The sequence below is a fragment of the Pelodiscus sinensis genome, chromosome 4 (genome assembly GCF_052426305.1).
Source record: "Pelodiscus sinensis isolate ZL-2025 chromosome 4, ASM5242630v1, whole genome shotgun sequence".
NCBI lineage: Eukaryota > Metazoa > Chordata > Testudines > Trionychidae > Pelodiscus > Pelodiscus sinensis.
In genome coordinates, this window is record NC_143055.1 from 16,779,176 (window position 1) to 16,795,316 (window position 16,141).

Sequence of the window (16,141 nt, forward strand, 5' to 3'; positions counted from 1 at the left end):
ACTTATTCCTAATGTCCAACCTAAAGGCAATTACCTAGCCTTGTAGGAATTACTAGACCCAGGTATAACTAGAGAGACAATATTTATAACTTCAGATACAAACAGGATACTCGCATACAAAAAGATAATAGGAAAATCGTATTCAGCAACTCATAACTTTTCCATTGACATCTCACATGACTTGTCTTGCATGAACTGCATTATAATTATGTCTAATCATAATATCACTGATGAATATGGGATACAGTCTTACACAGAAAATGGGCATTATTATTGTTAGGTACATTATTATTATTATTATTATTATTATTATACTACACTTAGAATTAGGACCAGATCTTCAGCTGGTGTAATTTGGTGCAGCTATATAAAAAAATCAGTAGACCTGCACCAATTTACACTAAATAAGGATTTGGCATTTAGATTTCCATTATGACAAAATCATTGGAAAGTATCCATTGTAATTGTTTCTTGGAGTCTTGGAATGGGAGAAAAGTTATTAAAACGTTAAATCCCCAAATGTAGAAGTAAAAAAGTGAAAAATTCCAGGCTGGACATTGCAAATAGTTTACAAGCACCAGTCAGTCACGTCTGGGAGCACAAGTAACAACATCTGAAAATTTTCTTAGTGCCAGTCATCCCAGTTGGAAATGCCACAAAATGATGATGAAATTAACCAGATTATAACTACTTACTGGGAGGTTGATAGCTATGGCAACAATCTTAACATCAGAAAAACAACCAGACAGTTTGTTTCTCTAACAGAATGCAACATATAATTCTAAAATAATTCTGAGTGTCAAGACACTGGGACTGGAGTAGACAAATGTTTGATTGCTATGACATGGAATTAAAACAAATAAAAGCTTCATTATATGATAGAAAGATAATAAGGTGATAGGAAACAGCCAGCATGGATTTGTAAAGAACAAATCATGTCAAAGCAATCGGATAGCTTTCTTTGATAGGATAACGAGTCTTGTGGATAAGGGAGAAGTGGTGGACGTGGTATACCTAGACTTTAGGTCTCGCATGATATTCTTATCAATAAATTAGGCAAATACAACTAAGATGGGCTACTATAAGGTGGGTACATAACTGGCTGGATAATCATTCCCAAAGAGTAGTTATTAATGGTTCACAATCCTTCTGGAAAGGAGTAACAAGTGAGGTTCTGCAGGGATATGTTTTGGTACTGGGCCTGTTCAATATCTTCATCAACAATTTAGATATTGGCATAGAAAGTACGCTTATTAAGTTTGCAGATGATACCAAGTTTTGAGGGGTTGCAACTGCTTTGGAGGATAGGATCATAATTCAAAATGATCTGGACAAATTGGAGAAATGGTCTGAGGTAAACAGGATGAAGTTTAATAAGGACAAATGCAAAGTGCTCCACTTAGGAAGGAACAATCAGTTTCACACATACAGAATGGGAAGTGACTGTGTAGGAAGGAGTATGGTAGAAAGGTATCTAGGGGTTATAGTGGACCACAAGTTAAATATGAGTCAACAGTGTGATGCTGTTGCAAAAAAAGCCAACATGATTCTAGGATGCATTAACAGGAGTGTTGTGAGCAAGATACGAGAAGTCATTCTTCCGCTTTACTCTGTGCTGATTAGGCCTTAGTTGGAGTATTGTGTCCAGTTCTGGGTACGACATTTCAAGAAAGATGTGGAGAAATTGGAGAAGGTCCAGAGAAGAGCAACAAGAATGATTAATGGTCTAGAGAACATGACTTATGAAGAAAAACTGAAAGAATTGGGCTTTCATTTGGAAAAGAGAAGACTGAGAGGGAACATGATAGCGGTTTTCAGGTATCTAAAAGGGTGTCACAAGTGGGGAGAGAGAAAACTTGTTCTTCCTGGCCTCTGAAGATAGAACAAGAAGCAATGGGCTTAAATTGCAGCAAGGGAGGTTTATGTTGGACATTAGGAAAAAGTTCCTAACTGTCAGGGTGGTTAAACACTGGAATAAATTGCCTAGGGTGGTTGTGGAATCTCCATCTCTGAAGATATTTAAGAGTAGGTTAGATAAATGTCTATCAGGGATGGTCTAGACAGGGGACTGGACTCGATGACCTCTCAAGGTCCCTTCCAGTCCTAGTATTCTATGATTTTATGATTCTACGGTCAGGTATTCAGCTTGGACAGATAGATCATATTACAAAATTTCCAACAATTTTTTTGACAGATTGTAGGTTTTCCTCATGAGATGCTACCGTGGTTACATAATTTATTGTCTGATAATGTGTACAGATTATCGCATAGTACTTTTCAAGTTACATGATACTTCCTGTTTACAAAACAGGAAACCCTAGGAAAAATAAAATGCTGTTTACAGCAACTTAAATGTGCATTTATTGCTGTTGGTTTTTTCCTCATTAACTGCTCTGAAATCAGAAGATGTTTCAGAAAGAGGACATATTCCAACTATGCAATAAACTAATTTCCAGTCTCTTTAGCATGGAATAGGTTTTTTATAAAATATATTTATTTGTAGCAAATCCAAATCAGTTCACTATGTTATTTCTAATTAATGTGAAACCTAAGTTGACCCTGGTATTTCCTTTTGAGAGGAGGGGGGGCAAACTCCTTTTAAACATCCTTCCAGTGAGATATAGTAGGTTGGCTTGTTTGATGACCCCTATGTGTTCGTGCACCTAAATTTACCTCCACAAGATTAATCAAAACCTTTAGGGAACTAATTTTTGACTGGAGTCCATAGTCATCCTGTCCATTTTATGGTTTGGAGCAGTTGCCCTGAGCTGTGGGGGGGATGAGGGACCTGAGCGACACAGAGGCCAGCAGCAGCACGACTAGCCCCATTCTGCTCCACCCTGCCGCCTCCTGGCCTCACTCAGGAGAGCAGGTGTCAGTAGCTTTGGGGCATGGGTAGGATGAGGGCTGGGCAAGAGAAGAGCAAGGGTGGGAAGAGGTGAGGCAGGGATGGAGTAGGGGCAGGGGCTTGGGGAAAGAGGTGGAGTGGGGGCAGAACAGGGACAGGAATAGGTGGGAAGGGAGCAGGACATGGGCCAGGACATGGTCTTGCATCCCCCACTCCCTCCCTGGGATGCCCCTGCTGGAGTCCATCCAAGTCACTCCAGTGGAGCTACACCGATTGAGACCAACTGGAAATTAAGCCTCTGACCTATAAGGCTATGTGTGGAATTATCCCCAGGTGCAAGCTAACCTCTTACAAGCCAGGTTTAAATCAATATACGCATATCTATATGCAAAATTGCACTCATTTCACTAAACCACTTAACATCCCATTTTTGTTGAACTTCATGTGTAAACCAGGCCATGGAAATGTAGTGGAAGCCCCATCCCTGGAAGCCACCAAACACTGAGAAACATATGGTAAGGAACAATCTTCCACATACAGGGGTCAGATCCCTCTTTTTTGAATTTCAGCAATACTATGAAATACATTATTTGAAATTATGATACAACAGATGTAAAAAAAAAAAGAGTAACACCAAGATAAAAGATAGCAAGGGAGCCAAATTCTGAACACAATATCACTTTTCTTAATATGGAAATATTAGACTCACTGTTCCTTATTTAATTGCTTCAGTCACTAATGTATAAAAATATCTGTCTTACAATATATATCAGCATAAATCACCCGTTGTAACTGAGAATGGAAAACGTCGGATGTTGAAGGACATACTGTCTATGAATAGTATCTTATCAGTTTCTGCTATTAAGTACAAGTGGGATAACACATCTCCTCCATGTCTAGGGGAAGGTCAAACCTAATGAGGAACCGTTGAGAGATGTAAACAATTCACCTCACGTTGCACTGCATCTGCCATCTTCCAGTGGGCTTTGGACTTCCTCCAATCCCCCAAAGGACCATCTGAGAATAGAACAGCAACAACAAAACCCTTTCAAACCGGACCCTTCTATACATATGTACATTTAGGCTAAGGTCACAGCTGACCGTAGCTGTTAGGAGAAATGTTCAAGAAAAGTTCTTTGAGCGAGCTAAAGGAATTTAAACAAAAGCGGATGAAAGGGGAAATAACTGGTGCCTTTTTTTTGAGAGACGCTTGGCAGCACATTCCATGCAACTCCGAGTGCCAGCTATTCAGCACCGCCCTCCTCCCCTTGCCACTCCAACTGTTTAAAACATGGACCTGTATCAAGTTCATCTCAGTTCGGAGGCTGCAGTGATCCATGAATATTTTCTGGGAAAAAGCTACCTGCCCCCTGGCAAGTATTCCCACTCATTTTGGAGCCTATTAGCCACAGACTCCCAGACCCTTGTGAGTGAAAGAGGACGAGTTTGGCAGAGGAGCTGGCTCCAGTTGGTGGGTGCAGCGTTCGAAGTGACAGCGTTTCAGTGCTGGCTGGAGACTGCTTGTGAAAGGGCGCAGAGTCCTCTCAAAGAGGGGCTGCTGGCAAGCCAGCATCTGGAAACGCTTGCTCCTCCACACTTCATCAGTAATAAAGGGGCCTTTGTGGCCCAGTCTGTCTGTTCCAGGATGCCCAACCGTTGTATAAAAAGCCCGTGGCTGTCTGAATGACTTCACGTTGCATGCTTTGGGGTTGTTGACAGCTAGGGGAATGTGAAGAAGAGAGAGCAACTCAGAGCTGCTTAGAGAGGCACTAGGCTACTGTGAATTATCACACTGTCTCCTGAGTACTGGGGAGTGGGTTCTTGGTAGACAGCTGGGGCTACAATTGGGAAGCCAGCATTTTCCTTAGCTGTGCTTGCACACGGGCAGTGGTGGGAATCATGGTCCCTCTCTATACACAGGGTAGGATTTCCAGTCAGGCACAGTAGGCACATGCCTAGGGGAGCCCACATTCTAGGGGTGCCTTCCCTCACTAAAATTCTGGGCAACTTGAAGGCCAGCTGTAGGCAGGGGAGGGATACTGAAAATGCTGTGCCTAGGGGCGCAGAAGGTGTAAATCCAGCTCTGCTGATTTACCCTCTCTAGGGCAGGGCTTTTGCAGCCTCCTATAAAGGTGCAGAGGTGTGTGTGCGTGTGTAGAGGCTGTCCTCTCTAATGCTACAATCTGACCCTACACTCGAGAGTTCCATTCCAGCAATATCTTCCTGGAATAGCAACCATCCCACTAGAACAGCTAGCTTCCCTACCCCAAACCCAGAACAGCCATGACAGTGAGGCTGCAGGAGGCAGGCTCCATTCATGGGAGATTGGAGCAGGGAAGTGGTATCCTGACTCCTGTGAATGTTTGCAGTTCTTCATGCAAAGATCTGCACTGGTTGGAGCGGATAGATCCTCCCCCATCTTACTCCCAGGATGCTCTGGATCTTGATGCATGGCATCCTGTCCCAACGGGTCTGGAAGGGAATGCTGTTTGAGAGTCCCAGCTAGGCTTTCCCAGTCATTCCTGCAAATTTGATGGCTATTGCTGTCTGTTAAGTCTCTGAGAGCAGGTGCCTAAGAGTTCTCAATGCCTGCATGAAAAGATTGTGCCTATAGAAAGCACTCTGCATCCACCTTGTCCCAGGGTTTCTCCAGGAGACACTGTGCCTCAGGGAAGCCTGCAAACCCCTGTATTCCTGTGGGAAGCTTTTACTGTCGCATGCTGCCATAAGAGCTCCTATTTGCAAGCCTGTATTATTTTCAAAATATGCTGCAGTTCCATGTGCCCTCCCATCCTGGGCAAGCACCTGGAATTTCCAGGACATAAGTGGTCTGGAGGAGGAGGGAACATGGAGCTTTACCCCCAGCTGTTGATCCCTTTACTGAAAGGAAAGGGCAAAGTGGACAGAGGATCTGGCCTGTTGTGTATCTCTAGATCCAACAGACCGCTGTGTATAGTCACATTTCTCACCACATGTTGGCCTTCTCTGGGTACTAAGTCTTGTCACAGAATTCCAATCAAAGTGTCAGAGGTGGCCCTAGACGAGCTGCCAGCAACTGGTGCCCTAGGTGAACCATGCAATCGGCGCCCGCACCTCCAAACCGCTCAATGATATTGCGCCACCATTTGGTGCCCCATTTAACTTGGTGCCCTAGGCGACTGCCTAGTTCGCCTATATGGACGGGCAGCCCCTGCAAAGCGTCAACACACTGATGGACTGTAACAGAGCCCAGCACATCAGATTGTTTCCTTCAAGCCAGTTAAAACTCTGTGTTGCCCAAACCATCACATCGGGGATTCTCTGCAAGTGCCAAGGAAACTGCTAGACTTGCCCTTTGTAAAGAGGCAGGTTTCTACTAGCAACAGGGACTCTCTGCAATTATCGCAAGGAGCCACAATGGGGAACAATTGTGAACGAGGATATCATAGGGTCCATACACCGCTAAGGCGCCCCCCCCCCAGCCGGTCTGGAGATTAGATCCGCCCACATGCTGCAAGCTCCTGTAGGTTCCCCCCCTAGCAATTTGACTCTCTGGCCAGGTCATTATGCGTGTTTCCCCCTTTCAGGGTATCAAAATCTTCAGCACAAACGGTCCCAGGAAGTCTGCTCCCCACCGTCTGATCTGTGTCACTTCCCCAGTGGGGATCCAGGCCTGCCCTCTTCTCCATGTTCTAGCTCAGGGACCATCCCTTCAGCAGCTATGATCTGCATAGCCAGTACTTAGCTACTGTTCACCCGAGACTTCCTTGTAGCCCACACTCCTTACACACACCTCCCTTTTCCTGGGGAATGGCTGCCTCAGTTATATCTCTCTTCTTTGGTAAGGGGGAAAAAAATTCCTTTGTCCAGTTGTCTGGTCAATTTCTAGTCTCCCGCACATCATTATAAATTTTCTACATGTGATCAGTACTAAGTTTACCGATGGCTTTTGACCATTCTGTAGGCATGCTATTGTCCCAGATGCTTTCCCAGGCTTCATTTTCATAATAGTACACCCCACTTCCTCTTGAAGGATTGATGGCTCTGACGCCATACTCTTTTCTGTCGTTCTAGATTCTGAGTGACTCCGGTGAGACATACGTATTGGCATGGTAATCATCCCATCTGTGATTCACATCATCACCCACATTTCCTTCAATTATAGTGCCCACAACTGGACAGAGTACTCCCGCTGAGGCCTCACCAGTGCCAACTAAAGCGGGACAATTAACTCCTATGTCTTACAGACAGCACTCCCATCCAGTCCCACCAATGGGGAGAGGGGAGAAGGCAAAGGCATCAGGAGTCCTGGGCCCTTTGAATCACCATCAGAGCATTGCCCTGTGCACTCTGGATGGCTCTGAGGTGTGAGGGGGTGCCGCACTCTGTGTCGTGGTGAGTTCTGGTGCAGGGGAATGGGGGTAGTGGCCCACTCCAGGAGACGCTGAGAGTTGGCTGCCCCAGCCCCGCCTCTGCCACCCAAGGCCCCACCCCTTCCAGATGCACTGAGCTGGCCCCACTCCCATTAGTCACCCCAGAATATTAGCCTTTTCTACAAGAGCGTCACATTGCTGGCTCATAATCAGTTTGTGATACACGATCAGCCCCCTTTTCAGAAGGACAACTACCTTGCCAGTTATTCCTTGTCTAGTCATTGTGCATTTGATGTTTCTTTCCTAAGTGTAGTAATTTTGCACTTGTCTTTACTGAATTTCAGCTGGTTGATTTCAGACCAATTTGTAAAGATTGTTTGTAGGGAACTTAATTAATCACAGTTAATGCCTGCAATTAGCTTGAAATCAAAATTAACATATTAAGATTTTTTTTATTGCATTAGCAGCAGGGTGGGAGAGAGAAAAGGGGAGAGGCGTGGTGAAGTCCCACCTTGGAGCTCTGTGGGGCTTAAGCCCCAGCCTGGAGTTCTGCAGGTGCTAGGGAGGGAGGTTTCCAAGCTCCATCTCAGAGCTCAAGCCCCAAGGGCATCTGAAACCCAGAGCCCCATGCCCTGAGGGGAACTGAAACCTGGTGCCCTGGGTCCCAAGGGGGGGTTTAAACTCAGAGCCATGAGTGGGACTGAGGCACTGAACCCAGAACCCTCTAGGGCTGATGGTATGAAGCCTAGAGAAATGCTGCCATAGAGAATAGGAGCCTGGGGAGCTCACCTTCTATGCATCAGCCTCTCCTCCCTGGCTGCATGCCAAGCCCAATCCATCTATCTATCTGCCCTTGGAAATGAGGGATCACTCAGCTGAAAGGAGTCATGTGAAAATAACTATAATGAGAACGATAATAATAATAATAATTCTACATTCATACATTGCACTTTTGTAATAAAGAGATTGTGCTACAGTACTTGCATGGTGTGAATTGAAGTATGATTGCTTTTGTACATCTTTTTTACAGTGAAAATATGTGCCATAAAAATAAAGTGAGCACATATAGAAAACATCTAAAACCAAGAAATAGTATTCCATTACTGTTTAAGAGTGCAACTAAAATGGTGATTAATCCCCACTAGATACTTCCCCTAAGTTTGACAATAAATCATTGGTACCTACTGTAATAATGATAGATATTGCTCCAAGTATTTATTTTCTTGAAAGTGCAAGAGACTATTTCTTATAAGCCATCACGATCTTGTGTTTTCTACAGCCTGGACTTGATTACGTATGGCCATCATCAAGCTTCTCACTTGGACATTTTATTTCCCTGCATCCTCCTTCTGTTGTCCTGTTACAAGGACCTGATTCCCACTGGGTGGGAATTTCTGATAGCTATGGTAGATGTTCTTTGAACACTATTGCAAAAATCCCCATTCACTACTGCTTCATTCCTGAATGAATTAACTAACTTGGAATTTATTATTTGCAGTTCATAGCTATGAATGAACTCTGGCGCTGATCATGTGTCCATCTCAAGCCCTGGAAAGCCTTTATTCTCATAAGCTGCAGAGTTCAGTGTTCTGCCAATGTGATCTCACTGCCTCTCAGCAGCCTGAACCTCTATGATCCTTGATGGACCAGTGTCTGGTGAGACCTTTCTTGGCAACTTCAGCCAGTCCGAACCAAATCACTTGTAGCTGGCAACTCTCCACACATCCTCCTTTGCATGGGTCTTCCTCCGACTGCTGGCTTTCCAACATACAGCTCTGGAGTAGCTTCTAGAAATCCTATAGGTTCTCACACACTCCTTGGTTTCAACCACTATCTTACTTCCATCCACATTTTACCTTTCTCATACCTCATACCCAAAACACAACACAACCCTAATGGTCTCCAACATATTAATGTTGGGCAAGTCTAAGACAGCAAGTACAAAGGACCTTGTACTTGGATTTAGGAGTCCTTGTGTAGGGATCTAATCTGACATTCATCCCCTGCAGGTTTTCCCTAATTGAGAATGGGCTTAGATGGACCCATAATATCTTTGAAAACAAAGAGCAATTGAGCAAAGAGACTATAGCAGTGATAAAGCAATTGGCAGGAAAATTGCATGCCTCTTTAAGAGCAATACTGTTCTATTTTGTGTTGTTGACACAATCTCCCCTGTTAGAGTACGTCAGCCAACTACAATTAATAGATGCTAGCAATTAGCAAATGTGTGCAGAAAGGCAATATCCTCTAGATTTGTATTTTTTTTAACCTTTGCGTAAGGGGCAGGAACACTGCAAACTGAGTCTGTGACACCTCTCCTAGCTCATGTGAACAAGAAAATATACCCATTATGTAAGAGGGCACAAAGAGAGGTCTTCACGATGGTTATAATTCCTCCTGCATGGGTCAGAATTGCTAGCACTGGTTACAGTGAAATGCTTTCCGCCAGACATATGTCTCTGATATGCGGTAGTTAATTACTATAAGAAGCAGGGATGTGATTTCAAATTCCTCAGAGAACCCTACTCACAGCGGTATGAAAGGAAGCAACCTTTACATGCTAGCTTAGATCTTCATGGGGCTCAGAGAGTTAGTGGTGGCGGGCATGGCCTATGGACAACTGAACTGTGGACAACTATAATTTGGCCCTATGGAATTTTCACATCCAACCTTCCTACCCCAGCTTTGCCTGGAGAAAAAAACAGCTCATGTCCTAAAAAGCTAAACCACAGCAGTTCTGCTGTGCCTGGGTGAGGCAGCATGGATACCTCCTGCACACGGCAGAGCTGTGTGCTGTGGCAGCACAAAAGAGGGCATAGGGGAATGTTCAGGTGGTCTAAGGCAATAGGAGGGACCTGATTGGTACAGATCAACTGGTCAAAGCATCCAAAGAATACCATGCCCAGTTGAAAGTGCAGGGGAAAACTTAATTTGGCAGAATATAATTATGTGAGTAGGAAGAAGCTTGTGTGAACATTTTCACACACTGCCTCAAATCCCCCCAGGATTTTTTAGAGCACTCTACTAGTAATTTAAGGTTGGGACACTAGGACAAAAAGTGCCATGGTATGTTTAAAGACCCAGAAAGTGGTCAGGATTTCCGCTTTACACCTTGCTTTAAATATGGTACCTACAGAAGCCCAGAACTGCTTCCCCCATTCTGCAGCACTATGGCAATGCTGATTTGGGGCTTAGAATATAATGGAAATGTTTCCACAGAATGTTCTTTTTTTTTTTTTTTTTTTTTTAAGAAAACTATTCAAAATGAAAAATCCAAATGAAAATGTTTTGATTTTTGTGGGGGCAAAAGGAAAAAAAGGGGAGGAAAAAACCTAAAATCCCAAACTGAATATTTTTATATTATTCAAATCATTGTTTGCAATCTAATCAAATAGAATTTAAACCAACAATCATCTGTTTCTGTTTTCTGATTTTTGTGCACGTGAAAATGCTGGTATTATTTGAAAAAACATTTGTTTTTGAAATAAAATCTTTGATAACCAGTTTGCAAACAGCCCTAATCATATGTATTATAGTTACACCTGACAGTGCTAACTTAGACCAGGGTCTCAGTATGATAGATCCCAGAGAGGTGTACAACAGTCCTTGTGGCAGAGCTAAGAAGAGAAATCCATGTCTCCTAAGTCCCATCTCTGACCACTAGACATACTGCCTCCTAATGGTTCATCCAGTGTTGCCACAGTGATATGAGGTTTATAACCAAAGAGCAGTTCTGAGGTAATTAAATTTGACTGGGGGAAAATGACCATTGCTGAAGATTATTTCAGTACATCAGTTGCATTGACAAACCAGTCAATCGAATTAATTCAAATCTTCAGATTCATAAACTCTCTTTTCTGCCAATTTGATTACAAATGAAAGTAAGTTTCTGAGGAATCAAAGAAACTGCATTTCTCCCTTTTCTTTCCCTTGACCTTCAGTGTCCTTAAAGTTTTTGGTATTAAAACCTGCAAAATGGTGGTTTCACATGGATTGCATTCTGCATTTCTCAGTGCCAATCAAGAGTTGAGCTTTCCAAAAAAACTCTGATGAATAACTTTAGAAAAACCCACCAAGAAGAATTATTATGTATCTGACGAAACAGAGTTCAGTGTTCAGTGCATCCCATTGTAGGGAATGCTGTTTATGCTGCATAGATCCAGTTACAAGATATCAATTAGCCATGGATTGCTACCATGGTTTAACCTCCCATATAACAAGGCAATAATAAAAATTATGTGTAATTAGCACACACTAAGCCAACATCTTTACTCAGCAAATCCTTATAAAGGGACATTTTCTAGTCAGGCACTGCATCTAGTGACCCTTCAGAAACTGGCACAGGAAAGAAGATTTTTTCAGTCTCAGTCCTGATTCTTCCTTATTTCACAAAAAGGCTGGCTTTGCCCAAGGAGCTGCAGATATGACTAAGGAGGAATTCCACATAATTTTGCATAAATTCACCTTGATCAGGCAATGGCCACTGGGTACAGACTACTAACAGATTATTGGTGTATGAGAAGAACAAGGGGCTCTTGCCTGCCAACACACAGGTGCAACAATGCTACTTGTAGGCTGTGTCTAGACTGGCAAGTTTTTCCGGAAAATCAGCAGCTTTTCCGGAAAAACTTGCCAGCTCTCTACACTGGCCACTTGAATTTCCGGAAAAGCACTGACGATCTCATGTAAAATCATCAGTGCTTTTCCGGAAATACTATGCTTCTCCCGTTCGGGCAAAAGTCTTTTTCCGAAAGACTTTTGCGCAAAAGGGCCAGTGTAGACAGCACAGTACTGTTTTCTGCAAAAAAGTCCGATCGCGAAAATGGCAATCGGGGCTTTTTTGCGGAAAAGCACGCCTAGATTGGCCACGGATGCTTTTCCGCAAAAAGTGCTTTTGTGGAAAAGCATCCTGCCAATCTAGACGCGCTTTTCCGAAAATGCTTTTAACAGAAAAGTTTTCCGTTAAAAGCATTTTCGGAAAATCATGCTAGTGTAGACGTAGCCTTTTAGTTTATGAACAATGTGCTCCATAACTTAGAGGACTCTATACTGTGGGCTACAATTAGGTACCAAATACTGATACTTCAAGGAATGGTTTTGCAGGTTTTTATAGTAGATCAGATCATATTATCTCTTTAAGAACAATCAAGTTCCAGGTCACTGGATAGAGACAGCAGGCCAAGTACAATAAAATAAACTTGGTTGCTAATTTAAAACATATTGCTCCAGTGCTTGGAGAGCGTCCGTGCACATTGCAGGACACCGCACTTCCAAATCCAACACGTTCTCTCTGCCATCGCCAAAACAAACTGGGTTCCTGTCATACCTTAGAATAAACTTAAGTAAGCTTAATAAATATTATATTTAAAGGCATGTGGCTATATGTGTAAACCACAGTAACCAAACTAACACTCAGATTACAAGTATTGTGGAAATATCAGCATTTGGCTCTTTTAGGCTCACCAACTGTTTGTCCCACCAAGCAACAAGCACCCCAAATAACAAACCATGTCAGCCATGCCTTACCTCCGTCAGATGCCCACTAATGGATACCAGATGTAAAAGACTCGTATGCCCCAGGCGGGTCACCCAAGCAGCTTTCTGAAGGATATACATATCAAGAGAGGGCTAATATGTGGCTTGGGCCCCATTTACCTCAGAGACCACTTCTCTTCATGTGATTCTGAGGTGTTCACAGTTAGCCTGTATGCTCCAGCTAGCTGATCCTCATTTAAATAAGAAGAGATAATGGCAAGGCATTGCAGGGCTTGATTCAGATTAAATGGACGCCAACCGGCATCTGCTATTGGCTCCAATGCACTTTGGATCAGGCCTTCAATGAGAGTAAGCATTGATTCTGGAATGTATTCCCTCTGCTGGTTTGACAAAGCCCAGAGTGTGTGTGTGTGGGGGGGGCAAATGGGAAGAGATTGAATAGGTTTGAAATTGAGGGAAAGGAGGTTAAGAAGTACATTGTGCTGGGCTGAGAGATTTGTTCATGGTAGTTTTGTTCCTTGGATTTTTTTCATGTTTCAACCACTGGACTTATTATTAGTTATTACAAAGTATTATTATTATTATTATTATTTATTATTTATCATGGCATTTTTTATCAAAAATCAGGAAGCACTCATGATACATTTGGCGACCAGCCCGGGTCTCGTGATTGCTCCATAATTTCTGACATGAGCACATAAGCCCAGGATCCTCAAAAGGTATTTCCATTCCTAACTAGTATTGAAATCAATAACGGTACATCTAAACCTTATTTCAAGCTTTTTAAAAATAGACTGTCTTGAAATAAGCTCAAAATAAGCTATACAATTTGTGTAGCTCAAATTGCATAGCTTATTTTGAGATAGCACTGCAATGTAGATGCACCCTAAGATTTAGATGTCAGAGCAAATTTAATAGACCCATTATTACAATTGTGAGCTCTGTTATAAAAAGTGCATGACAGTTCATAAGATGTTACAATAAGTTATGATAATAAATGCTGATAGAAAGTAGGTCAAGTTGTTTTCAGAAATGAATAATATTATAAAGAGGTGTGAGAGAATCAGACTGAGAGACTAAAAAAGACCACATTGATACAACTCAAGGACTATATTAAATTTGTGCTTGGTAAAAACAGATGTGGAACTGGAAATTAATGAACCAAAATTGATGTGTGGGAAGTTCTGACTAATTGGTGGACCAAATAATAAGGGGTTGGGTATCTCAACCATCACTCTCTTTTTAGATCCTTTCCAAAAGTAACTTATATAGAAGAAGAAAGAGAGGCGACTGAAGCAAGCTTCATGATCAAGGCTGCCGTCCACACCATCTCTTGGGCCTGTGTCATTCTCATCCTAAGGGATATACTAGCCAGACCATGACAGAAATAGGAACCCAGCCAACACTGAGACCTCTGCCAGCTCTAGCAGAATCCCAGACAACACCTGGGACCTCACTACCACCAACAGTTCCATGTCATTTCAACTAACTTCTTCTCTTTTACCCAATAGGGTGCTCGTCACCATCTTTAATACCATGTAAGAAACTTTCAAACAAGGGGCATTTTTCATCTAAAACTCTCTCCAGCTAAAAGGAAGGAGACAAGAAATGTTGTTCAGATGAAAACCTTATTTAATACTTTACATTTCAAATGCTGTAACTGTTTTTCCTTCTTTCCTTTCTCTTTAATAAAAACCTTAAAAGGGTTGTTCACGGTGTCTTTGCCAGGGTATTGAGCAGTCTGTGTTCTCTTTATATCAAACTCTGGGCCTTTTTTGCAACTCTTTAATGTTGGAGAGAGAGTGGGCTGTGTTAACACCTTTGGCTCATATAGTCCACCAAGAGGTGCCTAAATGCCTTGGAGGAGCTGAGCCTAAGTAAGTGATCACTAACCAGTAGATCTCTGACAGGTGATCCTGACTGGTTTGGCCAGGAAGCTATCAAGCACCAGCACTTCAGTTGCCCCTCCACCCACTGTCAGCTGTTCCTGCCCTCTGCCCTGGAACTGCCCCTTGGGAGCCTCCTGTTTGCTGTGCAGGGTGTGGGAGGGAAGGAAGGGGAGCTGATGTCAGGGTATTCCTTCTTCCCTCTCTTCTGTACCCTATCTCCACACAGAGAGAAGGGGATGGAGGGAGCTTGGCAATGCAAATCTCTCTCACTCTCACACTGTGTGTCTCTGTCATTCTCACACTGCTCTACCTTCAGGGTGTCCCCTCTCACACTCCAAACCCCTTGGCCTAAGACCAGAGCCTGCATCCCAGCCTGGTGAAAGTGAATGAGATTCAGGGAAGAAGGGGGATGGAGTGAGCAGGGTGAGGCCTCGGAGAAGGGGGGGGGGGGAGGGGAAGCCAGGTAAGGGTATTTGGGTTTGAGTTAGCTCTTACATTGCACTTAAATTGAAAAAGTGACCTTGTGGTTAAAAAGGTTGGAGACTACTAGCATAAGTGATGTAGGTGCACAAATCTCCTTGATTTTCAACTGGAGTTGTGATAAGGGAATTAGATGCTTATCAAAATGTTACTCAAGATCTGTTTACAGAAAGAAAGCAGGTGAAGTCTGATGAACAAATTGTTCATTCAGAGTCATGCAATCAATTCTAGCATCCGCTCAAAGATACCACATTATTCCTATAATTATCCCATTATCTAGTTGAGCTGTGAGTGATGGGAGAAGAGAAACAGAAGAAGATAAAGCGACTACATCTGAACATTGTGTGCTTGACAAATTAACTGCGCATCCAAAGTTCCTTTCATCTTCACTAGCAGGAAGAACATTTTAGAACTCTGTGATCTTCCTGGCAGGCAGCTAGGGGATAGCATGAGAGACTGTCATACTATCTTAATGCTAGAAACAGCCAGTGTATTAGCCTGCTTGGATATCACTTTGTTTTGAACAAAGACAGCTCACAATTAGGACTTAGCTATTTCCTCACTATCTCCTGTAATTTGAAGATGTTAATATACTGCTCATACTGATCATCATGAGTTCCTGTTCTCTGTGTTATTCTGATTTTCACTGCATATAACAATGATTTCCATACACCACTATTTAGGCTATGTCTACATAGCAGGCTAAGTCAGCATTGTTGCAGTTGATACAGTGGTGTCAATGTAGTGGATCTGGTGAAACATGCTAAATGGATGGGAGAGCATTTCTCATTGATAAAGCATGGTGTAGACACTGCTATAAATCTACCTAAGTTACTTCAACTTCAGTTACATATTTATGTAATAGAAGTAGCATAACTCTGATCGACTTCTATAGACCAGCCCTTAGTGCCCAGTTCTGTAACTGTTACTTACATGAAGTAGTACTAAGTAGTTGGAGTAGCCCCTTTGAACTTAGAGGGTGAAAGTCAGAATTGATGCATAAGGTTGACCTTAGATTTACTTACATCTTCTTTAGACCTCTACTAATATGTAAGGCTATGTCTACACTGCAATGC